The sequence below is a fragment of the Pelophylax lessonae genome (assembly GCF_965119305.1).
Source record: "Pelophylax lessonae genome assembly, chromosome: 11".
Classification (NCBI taxonomy): domain Eukaryota; kingdom Metazoa; phylum Chordata; class Amphibia; order Anura; family Ranidae; genus Pelophylax; species Pelophylax lessonae.
Window position 1 is genome coordinate 228,375,604 of NC_138778.1, and position 14,578 is coordinate 228,390,181.

The following is a 14,578-nucleotide window of genomic DNA, read 5'->3' on the forward strand; positions in this document are numbered from 1 at the left end:
CAGCCAATGACAAGCTTACTTTGTTGAGACGACGTTGCAACATTTTCACTGGCAGATGCGATGGTCTGCAGAGGTGGCGGCGAGGTATTGTGCTGTGTATGTTGGATGCAGGGAAGGTTCCGGGATATAACAGGCGGTGTGTGGACGGTATGCCGCTGTCTATTCAGTATTATGCTCGTTTTTTATAGGGAGCACATCGCCGTCAGTGGGCCGTATTTATCAAAAACTGAATTTATTGGCCAAGAGAAACTTAGTTACTGGAATCTTACAGTTGTGATTTGTATAGGGTTAAATTAAAGCAGAACTACGGGATCAGCAAATATTGTCTAAATCTATCCCTCCTGTGTCTTCTTCTTGTATCTCGTTGTGCATTGTGTAAAAAAAAAAAAATCGTAAAGTATGAAAGAAATTTCACATAAAATTTAAACTTCAAAAAAAAAAAAGTTGTAAAGTATGAAAGAAATTTCACCTAAAATTTCAACTTCAAAAAAGATAAAAAAAACAACAAAAAAGTTGTAACGCATAAAAGAAGTTTCACCTAAAATTTCAACTTCAAAAAGATAAAAAAAACAACAAAAAAGTTGTAACGTATAAAAGAAGTTTCACCTAAAATTTCAACTTCAAAAAGATATAAAAAAAAAAAAAGTTGTAACGTATGAAAGAAATTTCACATAAAATTTCAACTTCAAAAAGATAAAAAAAAACAACAAAAACTTTGTAACGTATGAAAGAATTTTCAACTTCAAAAAGATTAAAAAAAAACAAACAAAAAAAAAAGTTGTAAAGTATGAAAGAAATTTCAACTTCAAACAGATAAAAAAAAAAAACAAAAACAAAAAAAAGAGCTGTAAAGTATGAAAGAAATTTCACCTAAAATTTCAACTTCAAAAAGATAAAAAAAACAACAAAAAAGTTGTAACGCATAAAAGAAGTTTCACCTAAAATTTCAACTTCAAAAAGATAAAAAAAACAACAAAAAAGTTGTAACGTATAAAAGAAGTTTCACCTAAAATTTCAACTTCAAAAAGATATAAAAAAAAAAAAAAAAAAAGTTGTAACGTATGAAAGAAATTTCACATAAAATTTCAACTTCAAAAAGATAAAAAAAAACAACAAAAACTTTGTAACGTATGAAAGAATTTTCAACTTCAAAAAGATTAAAAAAAAACAAACAAAAAAAAAAGTTGTAAAGTATGAAAGAAATTTCAACTTCAAACAGATAAAAAAAAAACAAAAACAAAAAAAAGAGCTGTAAAGTATGAAAGAAATTTCACCTAAAATTTCAACTTCAAAAAGATAAAAAAAACAACAAAAAAGTTGTAACGTATGAAAGAAATTTCAACTTCAAAAAGATAGAAAAAAAAAACAACAAAAAAGTTGTAACGTATGAAAGAAATTTTACCTAAAATGTAAACTTCAAATAGATAAAAAAAAAAAAAGTTGTAAAGTGAGCTTGTATTGATTGATTGATTGATTGAAAATGTCTTTCGAAGGGCAACATTTTAATCCAATCAATTTTTTTGGAAGAACAACGTTAATATTGTTTATAGAAGGAAGGGCTGAGCGCCTATTCACACACACAAGCTTTGCAACAAAAAACCAACAAAAAAGTTGTAACGTATGAAAGAAATTTTACCTAAAATTTCCACTTCAAAAAGATATTCATTCGCTATTGTCACACAACTGGGTGGGCTCTTGGCGCAGTGCTCTGCACCCCGAGCCCACCCTTTTTTGAAGCCGCCTCTGGCGCTCTAATCACGTGCTTCAAAAAAAAAAACCCATTGGAATCCATGCATCCGGCGCCCTGCATGTAGATTAGGGGGCCGGACGAATGGATAGGGGGGGCGGCGCCACCTGCACCCCCATGGACGGGCCGCCACTGCTTGGCACCTCAGATGTTTTGGAACTGCACTCTGCAGTGTAGTTGAGCATCATGGGAAATGTAGTTCCAAAACATCTGGGGTGCCAAGGTTCCCCATCACTGGCCTAGTTGCTGGTGAATATTTTCGGCCAGTGATGGGGAACCTTGGCACCCCAGATGTTTTGGAACTGCACTCTGCAGTGTAGTTGAGCGTCATGGGAAATGTAGTTCCATAACATCTGGGGTGCCAAGGTTCCCCATCACTGGCCGAAAATATTCACCAGCAACAAGGCCAGTGATGGGGAACCTTGGCACCCCAGATGTTTTGGAACTACAATTCCTATGATGCTCAACTACACTGCAGAGTGCAGTTCCAAAACATCTGGGGTGCCAAGGTTCCCCATCACTGGCCTTGTTGCTGGTGAATATTTTCGATCGCGTTGTACTCAGCAAATCCATAACATTTCCAGGGACTCCTATGGTAGACTTGCGAGCGTTTCCATACGGATGCACGACGATCCGACCATCTTGCCTGATGTAAACACTTTGTGGGATTCCTGAGCATCATGGGAAATGTAGTTCCCAAACATCTGGGGTGCCAAGGTTCCCCATCACTGGCCGAAAATATTCACCAGCAACTAGGCCAGTGATGGGGAACCTTGGCACCCCAGATGTTTTGGAACTACATTTCCCATGGTGCTCAACTACACTGCAGAGTGCAGTTCCATAACATCTGGGGTGCCAAGGTTCCCCATCACTGGCCGAAAATATTTACCAGCAACTAGGCCAGTGATGGGGAACCTTGGCACTCCAGATGTTTTGGAACTACAATTCCTATGAGTCTCAACTACACTGCAGAGTGCAGTTCCAAAACATCTGGGGTGCCAAAGTTCCCCATCAATGGCCTTGTTGCTGGTGAATATTTTTGATTGTGTTTGTACTCAGCAAATCCATAACATTTCCAGGGACTCCTATGGTAGACTTGCGAGCGTTTCCATACGGATGCACGACGACCCGACCATCTTGCCTGATGTAAACACTTTGTGGGATTCCTGAGCATCATGGGAAATGTAGTTCCAAAACATCTGGAGTGCCAAGCTTCCCCATCACTGGCCGTAAATATTCACCAGCAACTAGGCCAGTGATGGGGAACCTTGGCACCCCAGATGTTTTGGAACTACAATTCCTATGAGTCTCAACTACACTGCAGAGTGCAGTTCCAAAACATCTGGGGTGCCAAGGTTCCCCATGACTGGCCTTGTTGCTGGTGAATATTTTCGATCGCGTTGTACTCAGCAAAGCCATAACATTTCCAGGGACTCCTATGGTAGACTAGCGAGCGTTCCCCTACGGATGCACGACGACCCGACCATCTTGCCTGATGTAAACACTTTGTAGGATTCCTGAGCCGGTCCAGGCCCACCTCAATATTGGAAACATCTTAATTTGTTTTACTTCTGTACATGCGGCTGTAAGGTTTTGAGTTTGACCCAGTTTTCAGTCAGTCAAACCTTCTGCTCCCACCATACGTGTATTACGGTTGGAAAGGCAATCCCTGCAGGGACGGGAAGTTCCAACTATCAGCCGCTGCCTGGATGGCTTCAGACAGCCCTTCCACCTCTGAGGAAAGCCTCAGAACGTCTGAAATAATCCAGGAAGGCAACGTCTCCGACCATTTCCTGATTTAAGCCTTGTCTTTACATTGTTTGGAACAGGCCCAAATTGTGCGTTTCTCAAATTATTCCGAAAACATATTGGAATACGTTCCTTATGTGTGGCCACGGGAGAAACCTGAAGAGCATTAACCCTTCTTAATGTGGAGAAAGCTGAATTATGCTGATCATTGCCAGGAGTAGAGCCAAGAGAACGGGAGCCTCCTATGTGCTGAAGAGGCGGCCATGTTGTATGGTTGCTCAGCCTTTTGGACAATTATGGCCATTCAAACAAAAAAAGAATCGAAAACATTTGTTTATGTTTTTGTTGAGGCTCTGTTCACATATTGGCGTCTCGGATCGCAGGCAGAATCTCCACAATCCCAAATCATTGCAAATCGCGGGACGCCCGTACTTTTTTGAGCGACAGGCATTTCCCTTAAGGCGACAGAACACTCAGATGTGAACAGGGGCCGTTGAAATAGATGGGATTTGCTTTGTTGGACGTTTTTAGAGCTGAGGCTTAGGCTCCATTCACATATAGGCGTCTCGGATTCTGCCCGCGATCCCGAATCGTTGCAAATCGCGGGGCGCCCGTACTTTTTTGAGCGACAGGCATTTCACTTAAGGCGACAGAACGCTCAGATGTGAACAGGGGCCATTGAAATCGATGGGATTTGCTTTGTTGGACGTTTTTAGAGCTGAGGCTTAGGCTCCATTCACATATAGGCGTCTCGGATTCTGCCCGCGATCCCGAATCGTTGAAAATCGCAGGACGCCCGTACTTTTTTGAACAACGGGCGTTTCGCTTAAGACGGCAGAACGCTCAGATGTGAACAGGGGCCATTGAAATAGATGGGATTCGCTTTGTTGGGTGTTTTTAGAGCTGAGGCTTAGGCTCCATTCCCATATAGGCGTCTCGGATTCTGCCCGCGATCCCGAATCGTTGCAAATCGCAGGACGCCCGTACTTTTTTGAGCGACAAAGGCGACAGAACGCTCAGATGTGAACAGGGGCCATCGAAATGGATGGGATTTGCTTTGTTGGGGATTTTTTTAGAGCTGAGGCTTAGGCTCCATTCACATATAGGGGTCTCGGATTCTGCCCGCGATCCTGAATCGTTGCAAATCGCAGGGCGTCCGTACTTTTTTGAGCGACAAAGGCGACAGAACGCTCAGATGTGAACAGGGGCCGTTGAAATAGATGGGATTTGCTTTGTTGGACGTTTTTAGAGCTGAGGCTTAGGCTCCATTCACATATAGGGGTCTCGGATTCTGCCCGCGATCCTGAATCGTTGCAAATCGCAGGGCGCCCGTACTTTTTTGAGCGACAAAGGCGACAGAACGCTCAGATGTGAACAGGGGCCATTGAAATGGATGGGATTTGCTTTGTTGGGCGTTTTTAAGAGCTGAGGCTTAGGCTCCATTCACATATAGGCGTCTCGGATCGCGGGCAGAAGTGCCGCGATTCTGCCCGCGATCCCGAATCATTGCAAATCGAAGGACGCCCGTACTTTTTTAAGCGACGGGCGTTTCGCTTAAGGTGACAGAACACTCAGATGTGAACAGGGGCCATTGAAATAGATAGGATTTGCTTTGTTGGGCATTTTTAGAGCTGAGGCTTAGGCTCCATTCATATCTAGGTGTCTCGAAACGCGGGCAGAATTGCCGCGATTATGCACGATCTCAAATCATTGCAAATCGCGGGACGCCCATGCGATTCCCGTGACTTGCAATGTCACCTGATGAATCACGGTATAATCGCACAAACAGAATCGCGGGACACCCCAAATGTGCTGCAATTTTTGCCTCGCGATTGTCACCCCCGACTAATCGCGACAAAATCGCGCAAACCGAATCGCGGGATACCTGTCGCCCAAAAGAAGTTCTTGTATGATTGTTCGATTCTGCCTGCTATCCGAGGCGGCAATTTTGTAAACGGAGCCTAAGGCCCCGTTCACATCTAGGCATTTTGGGGCGATTTTCTGCTCTAAGAGTTCATTCACATATGGGCGTCTTGGATCGCGGGCAAAATTGCCGCGATTCTGCCCGCCATCCTGAATCATTGCAAATCTCGGGACGCCCATGCGATTCCCGTGACTTGCAATGACGCCTGATGAATCACAGTATAATCGCGCAAACAGAACCGCGGGGACACCTTTCACCCAAAAAAAGTACAAGAAGGTAGTTTGAGTGACAGGCTTTCTGCGATTCTCAAATCATTGCAAATCGTGGGATGCCTGTGCGATTCCTGTGACTTGCAATGGCATCCCAAACACGGCGCAATTGCTGCCCGACTAATTACGGTAAAATCATGCAAACAGAATCGCGGGAAGCCTGTCGCCCAAAAAAGGTTTTTTTACTTTTTTTTTTTGGGTGACAGGCATCCCCCGATAGTGTTTTAGAATGTCCCCAATGCAGTGACCAGTGTACATGCCCCAATGCATAGATCAGCGTGCGTGCCCCCTTCAATGCAGTGACCAGCGTACATGCCCTTTCAATGTAGTGACCAGCATACATGTCCCCAATTCAGTGACCAGTGTACATGTCCCGAATGCAGAGATCAGCGTGCGGGCCTCCAATGCAGTGACCAGTGTACATGTCCCCAATGCAGAGATCAGCGTGCGGGCCTCCAATGCAGCCAGTGACCAGTGTACATGTCCCCAATGCAGAGATCAGCGTGCGGGCCTCCAATGCAGCCAGTGACCAGTGTACATGTCCCCAATGCACAGATCAGCGTGCGTGCCTCCAATGCAGCCAGTGACCAGTGTACATGTCCCAAATGCAGAGATCAGCGTGCGTGCTTCCAATGCAGCCAGTGACCAGTGTACATGCATGCAGAGATCAGCGTGCGTGCCTCCAATGCAGCCAGTGACCAGTGTACATGTCCCCAATGCACAGATCAGCGTGCGTGCCTCCAATGCAGCCAGTGACCAGTGTACATGTCCCAAATGCAGAGATCAGCGTGCGTGCTTCCAATGCAGCCAGTGACCAGTGTACATGCATGCAGAGATCAGCGTGCGTGCCTCCAATGCAGCCAGTGACCAGTGTACATGTCCCCAATGCAGAGATCAGCGTGCGTGCCTCCAATGCAGCCAGTGACCAGTGTACATGTCCCCAATGGAGAGATCAGCGTGCGTGCCTCCAATGCAGCCAGTGACCAGTGTACATGTCCCCAATGCAGAGATCAGCGTGCGTGCCCCCTTCAAACACTGTCTGTCACTTACCTCACTAGTCACGGACGGTGACCGGCGTGGCGTGCTGCGAGTCGGCCCGGGGCGGCGGCAGGAGTCTGCGGATTGTCGGAGCCTCATCTCCTCCTCCTGCTGCTCCTCAGCCTGGACAGGGGCGGCTGCATTTCCGGGGGTTGGAAGCCAGGTGTCCGGGTAGCCCTCTCCTCTGCTCAGTCTCCTCTTCGCGGTGTACACAGCACTGCTCCCGGGACTCAGCAGCGACATCCGAGCAGCCGGCACTGGTCACGCTCGTCCTCCTCTCCCTGTCTCTTCGCCAGGCCGCAGGAACTGAAGGTGAACGTAACGCCAGGGCGGTGCACCGCCCCCAGGTGTCACGTCACCAGGTCCATGTCCTCCTGTGATTGGTCAGGGCTGGACTCTGGACCAATCACAGCCCGGACATCAGAAAAGTGGGGTGTGTCGGGGCACACTGCTCTGCGCCCCGATGACCCCCTGAAGATCGCCAATCGGCGCCTCTGCTGGCCAAGGGTGAGGTCAAAACCCCCCCCCCCATACCCAGCACACAGTCCGGCGCTCCTAGTGGGTGAAAAATTTACATTTTTTTTTTAAATCCTTCTTTCTTTTTTGGGGGGGGGGGGCGGCGCCCCTGTGCCCCCTATCGGCCGGCCGCCACTGCTTGGAAGCAGGGAGATTCTTGCACTGTATGTCCTCGTGCACAGCTTCCTTTCCAGCAAGTAGAATAGTGAACAGCACAGTAATGACATCACCAAATCTCACTCCAAAACTCCTAAACTCCTGATCAGTCACAGACAGCAGTGCCTTAGATGATCTCACACTGCACTCTCACATAACCAGGAAGGGCACGGCTCTATTCCAGAAGGAACTCAAGACAAAAGGTAGATTTTATAGTACACCATCAACATTTTTAGATGTTCCCTGTAACATAATAAATCTTCATCTTTTGAGTTTGATTCCACTGTAAAGAAATGTATTTAAAATTAAAAGTAATTTTGGATAATATGTTAAACTATAACTCTGTAGCTCTTCTTTGTGCCCTTCCTTCCACTCTTCCTCTATTTTCTCTCTCTATAATCTCTTTAACTCTCTCTTTCTCCATATTTCTTTATTTCTCTCCCCTTCTTCTCTTCTCTTTCTCTCTTTCATGCTTGCTTTCTTTCTTTCTTTCTTTTTTTCTCCTCTCTCTTTCTCTCTTCCCATCTTTTTCACGGTCTCAGTCTGACCTCTCTCTCTCTCTCTCCCCTTATCTATTTCTTCTCTCTCTCTCTATCTCTCTCTCTATCTGTCTTTCTATCTCTCTCTCTATCTCTCTCTCTCTCCTCCCTCTCTCTCCTCCCCTCTCTTCTCCCCTCTCTCTCTCCCCCTCTCTCCTCCCTCTCTCCTCCCCTCTCTCTCCCCCTCTCTCTCCTCCCTTCTCTCTCTCCCCTCTCTCCTCCCCTCTCTCCTCCCCTCTCTTCTCCCCTCTCTCTCTCCCCCTCTCTCCTCCCTCTCTCCTCCCCTCTCTTCTCCCCTCTCTCTCTCCCCCTCTCTCCTCCCTCTCTCCTCCCCTCTCTCTCCCCCTCTCTCTCCTCCCTTCTCTCTCTCCCCTCTCTCCTCCCCTCTCTCTCTCCCTCGCTCTCCCCCTCTCCCCCTCTCTCTCCTCCATCCCCCTCTCTCGTTCTCTCTCTCTCCCCCTCTATCCTCCCCTCTCTCTCTCCCTCTCTCCTCCCCTCTCTCTCTCCCCCTCTCTCTCTCTCTCCCCCCTCTTTATTCTTCTCTCACGTTTTATTCTCTTTCTTCCCCTTTTATTACCCCTCTTTATCTTTCTCCCCACCCCCCCCCCATTTCTTCTTGCTTTCTACTATTATTGTTGAAGTTTCCTGGAATTATTATAGGACATAAACCCTGTCTAGTCATTGGGTTACGTGGCTGTGCCCTGTAAATCGCTGTTCCCGCAGCCTGGCGATTTCACGCATGTGTTCTCCTACTCTTTATGAGATGTGGTGTTGAAGCAGAACGAGTTCTATAAAAGGCCCATAAACTGCCCCAGTGGATTCTCATCTCTTGGCAGACAGGTTGTATCTGCCCCCCCCCGGAGTTGAGGTGTCCTCGGCAGAGTCATTTTGGCGTTCTAATGATTGCGGTGGTCTCTGGAGCCCCTGGCTGGGGGTTCCATCTGCTTTTCATCCCATTTGCAGCGCCGAGAGCCTTTGAAGTGCCCCCCCATCTCTTTTGCCCCCCTCCCACCTCCAGCTGTCACCCCCTGAATTCCGCTCCCTGACACCGGCTTTTATACCCGTCCTGCCTCCCCCCCCCCCCACCATCGCTGACGCCTCGGGGGAATCCGAGTGACGACAGGCCTAGCAAATGGCTCGGAATCTGCGATGTGTATGCGCCACCGCAGCCGGCCCAGCGCTGATTCTTGTTGTCTTGTTTCGTTTACACGCTAATTAGGTGCAGATTTTTCATGTTATCTATTAAAACGTCTGGAACAGACAGAGAGGGGCATTGTGTCCCTCATTTGTATCACATTAGGTCAGTATTACGCAGTATAAAACAAATTCTGCTTACATTGTTTTGTTTTTTTTTTATGTTTTTTTTTATGTTTTTTATGCTTTTTATGCTTTTTATGTTTTTTTTTATGTTTTTTATGCTTTTTATGTTTTTTTATGCTTTTTATGTTTTTTATGTTTTTTTATGTTTTTTATGCTTTTTATGTTTTTTTATGTTTTTTATGTTTTTTTATGTTTTTTTATGTTTTTTATGTTGCTCTCTCACCGTTCACAGGAAGAAATGTTATTCTGCTGATCTCATCCAGAAATGTTACACTTGTTATGTATCATTGTTCCAATGATTGTTCCTGATTCTTACTTTGTATCTGGATGTTCTGACAAAACTGTTCCTCATACTGATGGATGCTGACAGAAGATCTCAGCGCTGTTCCATACAATTAGCTTCTCCGCAGAGATCAGATAAATATCTGGAATCCAACGAGGATTCATTGGACCCGATTCACTAACGGAACAAGAGAATCCCATGTGAACAGAAGTTACTATTTGTTTCCAAATACAAAGACTACAGTGGACATACGCCGCCTTTTTCCCTATACCAGGCCATTAATTGCGATACAGCGCCGCGTTATTTCAACTGAGAATTGCACTGTCGTGCAACGCTGTACCCAAATAACAAGAAAATGAGATGTGCACAGAAGTTACAATTTGTTTCTGAATACAAAGACTACAGTGGCCCTATACCAGGCCATTATTTGCGATGCAGCGCCGCGTTATTTTAACTGACATTGCGTGGTCGTGCAACGCCGTACCCAAATAAGAGATAAGATAAATATCTGGAATCCAACGAGGATTGTTTCCAAATACAAAGACTACAGTGGCCATACGCCGCCTTCTGCCCTATACCAGGCCATTAATTGGGATACAGCACTGCGTTATTTTAACTGACGATTGCGCTGTCGTGCAACGCTGTACTCAAATAACAAGAAAGTCAGATGTGCACAGAAGTTACCATTTGTTTCTGAATACATACACTACAGTGGCCCTATACCAGGCCATTATTTGCGATACAGCGCCACGTTATTTTAACTAACAATTGCGTGGTCATGCAACGCTATACCGAAATAGTAAGAAAATCCTATGTGCACAGAAGTTACTATTTGTTTCCGAGCACAAATACTACAGTGGCCATACGCCGCCTTCTTCCCTATACCAGGCCATTAATTGTGATACAGCGCCGCGTTATTTCAACTGAGAATTGCGCGGTTGTGCAACGCTGTACCCAAATAATAAGAAAATCTGATGTGCAGAGAAGTTACTATTAGTTTCCAAATAGAAAGACTACAGTAGACATACGCCGCCTTTTGCCCTATACCAGGCCATTTTTTTGCGATACAGCACTGCGTTATTTTAACTGACAATTGCGTGGTCATGCAACGCTGTACCCAAATAATAAGAAAATCAAATGTGCACAGAAGTTACGATTTGTTTTCAAATACAAAGATTACAGTGGCCCTATACCAGGCCATTATTTGCGATACAGCACCGTGTTATTTCAACTGAGAATTAGGCGGTCATGCAATGTTGTACCCAAATAACAAGAAAATCCGATGTGCACAGAAGTTACTATTTGTTTCCAAATACAAATACTACAGTGGACATACGCCGCCTTCTGCCCTATACCAGGCCATTTTCCAAACACAAAGACTACAGTGGTCCTATACCAGGCCATTATTTGCGATACAGCACCACATTGTTTCAATTGAGAATTGCGCGGGCGTGCAACGCTGTACCCAAATAACAAGAAAATCCGATGTGCACAGAAGTTAACATTTGTTTCTGAACACAAAGACTACAGTGGCCATACGCCGCCTTCTGCCCTATACCAGGCCATTATTTGCGATACAGCACCACGTTATTTTAACTGACAATTGCGCCGTCATGCCGTACCCAAATAACAAGATAATCCGATGTGCACAGAAGTTACTATTTGTTTCCGAAAGACTACAGTAGACATAGGCCACCTTTTGCCCTATACCAGGCCATTTTTTGCGATACAGCACAGTGTTATTTTAACTGAGAATTGCGCCGGCGTGCAACGCTGTACCCAAATAACAAGAACATCCAATGTGCACAGAAGTTACTATTTGTTTCCGAAAGACTACAGTTGCCATACGCTGCCTTTTGCCCTATACCAGGCCATTATTCTGCGATACAGCACCGCATTATTTTAACTGACAATTGCATTCTCGTGCAACGCCGTACCCAAATAACAAGGAAATCCGATGTGCACAGAAGTTACTATTTGTTTCCGAACACAAAGATTACAGTGGCCATACGCCGCCTTCTGCCCTATACCAGGCCATTTTTTTGCGATACAGCACCACGTTATTTTAACCATTACATAGTTAATGAGGTTGAAAAAAGACACCAGTCCACCCCATAATTTGTGTGTGTGTGCTGCTAACCGTACATTGTATACCCCTGTATGTTGTACATTGTATACCCCTGTATGTTGTACATTGTATACCCCTGTATGTTGTACATTGTATACCCCTGTATGTTGTACATTGTATACCCCTGTATGTTGTACATTGTATACCCCTGTATGTTGTACATTGTATACCCCTGTATGTTGTACATTGTATACCCCTGTATGTTGTGGTCTTTAAGGTGCCCATCTAATAGTTTTTTGAAACTATCGATGATCCCTGCTGATACGACTGCTTGTGGAACAGAATTCCACATCCTTACCGCTCTGACAGTAAAGAACCCCTTACAGTTAAACCATTTTTCATCTAGTTTTAGTGAGTGACCACGTGTCTTATTGTATTCCCTTTCTCTGAAAAGTTTGTTCTCTATGCTGGGGTCACCAGTACAGTATTTGTACATTTATATCATATCCCCTCTCAATCGTCTCTTCTCCAGAGAGAATAGGTTCAATGCTTGCAGTCTTTCCTCATAGCTGATGTCCTCCATTCCCCTAATTATTTTTGTTGCCCTTCTCTGTACTCTGTACTCCGTTCTGGACCGGAAGGATTTGCCCCCTTAACAACCAGGCCATTTTTTGCGATTGGGCACTGCGTTACTTTAACGGACAATTGCGCGGTTGTGCGACGCTGTACCCAAATAAAATTGATGTCCTTTTTTTCCCACAAATAGAGCTTTATTTTGGTGGTATTTGATCACCTCTGCGATTTTCTGCGCTATAAACAAAAAAAAGAGTGACAATTCCGAAAAAAAAAACAATTCTTGATAAAAAATGTAAAAATCAATTTTTTTCGTCCTTTAAGGCCAATTTGTCTTCTGCTACATATTTTTGGTAAAAAAAAAAAAAAAGCGTATTTTAATTGGTTTGCGCAAAAGTTATCGCGTCTACAAACTAGGGTAAAGATTTGTCATTTTTATTTTATTTTTATTTTTTTTACTAGTAATGGAGGCGATCTGCATTTTTTTGCGGAACTGCGACATTGCGGCGGACAGTTCGGACCCCTAACTGACATTTTTGACACTTTTGAGGGGACCAGTGACATTACTACAGTAATCAGTGCTAAAAATATGCACTGTTACTGTAATAATGACACTGGCAGGGAAGGGGTTAACCTAGTGGGTGATCAAGGGGTTAAATGTGAGCCTAGGGGAGTGTTTACTAACTGTATGGGGAGGGACTTGTTAAAGCGGTAGTATACTCCAAAAAGAAAAAAAAACCCTGCAAGACAAAGGCATAATGAGCTAGTATGCATTGCATACTAGCTCATTATGAAAAACTTACCTTAAAACGAAGCCCCGACACGGACCCCCGGACACCGCTGTGGGAGCAGACGTGATCCCTTGGCGTCTCTTCCGGGTTCGGCAGCTCCGGCGCTGTGAGTGGCCGGAGCCGCGATGACGTCACTCCCGCGCATGCGTGCGGGGGATTAACTTTCCGGCAACTTCCCGGCAAGGAACTCTGAAGGTCCGCCGGACCATTTAGAGCGCATACGCCGCTCGCGTCAGCGGCTGCATACAGTGCAAATATCTCCTAAACGGTGCAGGTTTAGGAGATATTAATTGTACCTACAGGTAAGCCTTATTATAGGCTTACCTGTAGGTAAAAGTCACAAAAATCGGTATATTACTGCTTTAAATGACCATAGAGACCTGTGATCCTATATAGAAGGATCCCAGGAGCTCTGTGATCATTCCAGAGAGAACGGTCGGCTGTGTTTACAACAGCAGACTGTCCTTCTCTCTCATCGGGGAGCGATCTCAGGTGCCCAGCAGCAATTGTGGCCGCTGGCTCCGTGAATCGGTATCCCCGCTGCTCAGCGGGGGCGGGAGCGCGCCTGTGCAGCGCTTGCCCCCCAGCACCAAGCACGTGAGTAGGGCTACGTCGGTTCACACAGGAGGGTTAGCCTGCCACATTTTTGGTTTGTGGTGCTCAGATGCAGTGAAGATCCACTTTAAGTATTGTATGTGGAAAGGGCTGTGTTTGTATAGCAGCCAGTCCAATAGAAGCCGGCCGAGCGTCTGGCTTCTGTCAAAGGGGCATGGCCTTAAAAAGGTCTACCAATCGGCATCCGATCAGCGCTCTCAGCCATTGGGGTGTCCCCCTGTCAGAACATAATAGCGCAGCGAGAAGATCACTGTACTAACATCGGATTGTTCTCCCAAGCGCTTCGGTTGTTTTTAGTACAGCCACCTGGGTTCAACATAAAAAAACGACTGCATATTTGCCAACTGTCCCATTTTTGCCGGGACAGTCCCGGCAAATAGGAGACTGTCCCGGGTGATTTACATTGTCCCTGGAAGTGCCCGTTAATCGGGCTGCCTGTAAATGTTAGGCAGAAGTAGTGCAGCTGAATGGGAGAATTATTCCAACTCTGCTACTTTGGCCTTAAATTTGAAATTCCCTTTTTAATTTCCTGTAATTCTCAGTATATTGAGTAGACCCTATAATCTGATAAGTAGGCGGAGATTAATTATGCAGAGTGGGCGGGGCTTCGGGGAAGTGGGTGAGTGATAAGTAATTGATAGCTGTGCTGCAAAGTGTCCCTGGAAATTTTTTTCAAATGTTGGCAACTATGCTACTGGTGTGCACTAGGCTTTAGATTGTAAGCTCCTGGGGAGCAGGGACTGATGTGAATGTATGCTATATAAAGCACTGTATAAATTGTCGGCAATATATTACTATCTCTCATAAATAAATATTTCGTGAAATAGCCTCAATGATTAAACGTATACTGCAATGGCGGCATCACGGGCTCCCTGTCGAAAACTGACCACCCCAGCTGCGGTCAGATTGCGAGATCTCCTCCCGGTTCCGTCCGGTTGTTCAAATCCACACATTTCTCTATAAAACTTGTCAGCCAATGTAGAATTCCCC

The 14,578-nt window shown here is 45.4% G+C and overlaps 1 protein-coding gene across 1 annotated transcript in view; it reads left to right on the top strand.

The window, feature by feature from the left end:
- Positions 1–14,578, top strand: part of EYA2 (EYA transcriptional coactivator and phosphatase 2) — a 239,794-nt gene that overhangs the window by 104,127 nt on the left and 121,089 nt on the right. The window lies entirely within an intron of this gene.